Here is a 2,594-nt window from a genome sequence, read left to right as displayed (position 1 = left end):
AAGTTATTGTGGTTTTCTAGAAAGATCACATTTACTTGGTTTTGAAAGAAAAGTTCAGCTGCTTCGCTGCTACCGGCTATTTGTGTGGGTAGCTATTCTGACCAACCGCTTCTCTCACTGCACATGCACCGGAAGCTGGTCTGTGAGACGGCGTACACATCAATGGCGCAAGGCCCCATTCTAAGTCTGCCAAAACTTTTCACCTATCCTCAATTTATGGTTTCACGGTGTGCCTTTATAAATTTTTGACGTGCTTTGCACGTGCCAATGTACCAGTCTCATTTATTTACAGAGGGAGTATCATAGTTTTGTATCACAGTGACCTCATTTATGCTCTCTTTTCTCATTTAGTTGTACCTGGATAAACGGAGTATTTAATTGTAGTCTAAAAGTAAATCAGGTTGTACAATTAATCAGAAAGACGTTTCAGTACATGATATGCCCTACAGGTAGGTATGCAGGTCCGTGATCAACCGTGGGGCCAAAAATGAAATAATAGTTCCTGCTTTAGGTCACATCTACCACTCCTACCAAACACATTATTGATCACACTATTCAGAAAGTGAGCGTTCGTTAGGTCACATCTAATATTGTTGTTACAGCGCACGAGCGCGAAATAGCATTGCCCAGTACGAAGATAAGCACATGCAGAAAGTGTCCATATATGCCTGTTGCTGGTATGGAACCACGGGTACGTAATGTTCTCCTCTGTAAATAAACATAAGAGCGTTTAGATCATTAAAGTTAGTGATCAAAACGCTCTTATATTTCTTTACGGAGGGAGTATGTATTTTTTTAAACTATCCTTGCAGTCATTTTTGGGGTTGTTACAATATTCCACAGCTACGATTTCTTTATCTCTGTCATTTACATTTTTTTACCTAAAAGTGGAATAACCTATATATGCATGAGAGTTTTCAGAAAATCTCATGGCTCTATATGAGAAATAATTGCCTCATGTGTATCATTTTGTATACTAGACATCACCACGGTCTAGCAAATTTAGCAAAAAGAAATTTAGCATTCTATAGCTGGAATTTTAAAGGAATTAGAGTAATAGTTCGAATACATTTCTAACATTATCAATAACATGACTAATTTTACCTTGGCTACCTGGATAAAAAAATCTATATATCCAGAGATTGAACTTCAATACAAGTATGCACATAATTGTCTTAGAGAAGGAAAAGACCCGCATCTGTAACAATGTGGAGTTTTGGGATTCTTTCCCCCTCCTTCTTTAATGAATGATACGCACACTCGTGTGTATTTGAGAAAAAAATTGTCTTAGAGAAGGAAAATATACTAGAAAGTTCGTAGCATACTATATGTTGAGAGAAAATGTAAGGATTAACAACGTTTATTTCGTGGGGCTAAGCACAATACAATGACAAGAATGTGCTTTTGCTAATCCTCAGTTGCCTGAAAATCCACAAAATTATTATATCATCGGAAGTTGCACACTACTAACACTAAACTTGTACTCTAAATTTTTTGCAAGTCAGTTATATGCTAATGACTTTTTTAGCTCACATGCTAACAATGGAATGACGGCGATAATTCTCTTGTATGTTCGTACTACTGATGAATAAACAACCCAGTAAGAATGTCTACCTTTTTAGCATAGTGGTATGTGCTCTGCCTTGCATATTAAGGGATCCTTTGATTCAAAGGATTTCATATGTTTTTTTGGAGGATTAGGATTCTCACGATTTTTCTATGTTGGTTTAAATCCTATAGGAATTTTTTCTAAGGATTTCTTTGCACTACTTCCCATAGGATTTCTAACATCCATTCCAAACCTCTCTTAAAGAATTCTTTGTATTTTCTATGATACAATCAAACAACCCAAAATCCTGTAGGATTGAGATGACCATGACATTTCAATCATATGGTTTCCTATTCACGTGTTTTTTAGATCCTGTGAATCAAAAAGGCCTTAAAGCTTGAGGAGTTAAAGAAAGAAACGATAAACGGTGTAGTCACCACAGAGCGCAGCCTATACATCAGTGTTACGGAACTGTACATCTAATGGTGCACACAAAGTACAGTTGGAGGATAAGCACATACAGAAAGTGTCCATATACTCCTACTGCTGGTATGGAATCACGGTGGTGTGTTGTTCAGTTATTTACCTATATTTTTATCTGTCCTTACAATTATTTGGATATTCCTAAGTTATTCTACTGCTATGATTTTTTTGCTGTCGTCCACATTTTTTGGACCTAAGATTGGAATAACATGTTGTTTAAATTACCGATTTTTCAATTGATTTAATCTAGGAACAAAACATGATGATGACATTAGCAGTGTTAACCTCATTGTGATATTTTACCGTGCAAGCATGTGTTGTATTACACACAGAGCACAAACATCTATGTAAACAGATCTACCACTAAAATAGGAATAAACAAAAGAGGGATAAACAGATTATACCCTCCAGTCAGCCGGTTAAAGCAGCAGCGGCGACGGGAGCATCCTCGACAGTCTTCTTCTTGGATTCAGTGGTTTGACTCATCGTGATGTTGAAGACGTCGAGGACGTAGTCGAAGTCGATGAACATCAATCAGCAGTCGCGCTTGAGACACATAAAG

The sequence above is a fragment of the Triticum aestivum genome, chromosome 2A (genome assembly GCF_018294505.1).
Source record: "Triticum aestivum cultivar Chinese Spring chromosome 2A, IWGSC CS RefSeq v2.1, whole genome shotgun sequence".
NCBI lineage: Eukaryota > Viridiplantae > Streptophyta > Magnoliopsida > Poales > Poaceae > Triticum > Triticum aestivum.
The sequence above is the reverse complement of the archived record's forward strand: the minus strand, read 5'-3'. Positions refer to the sequence as shown.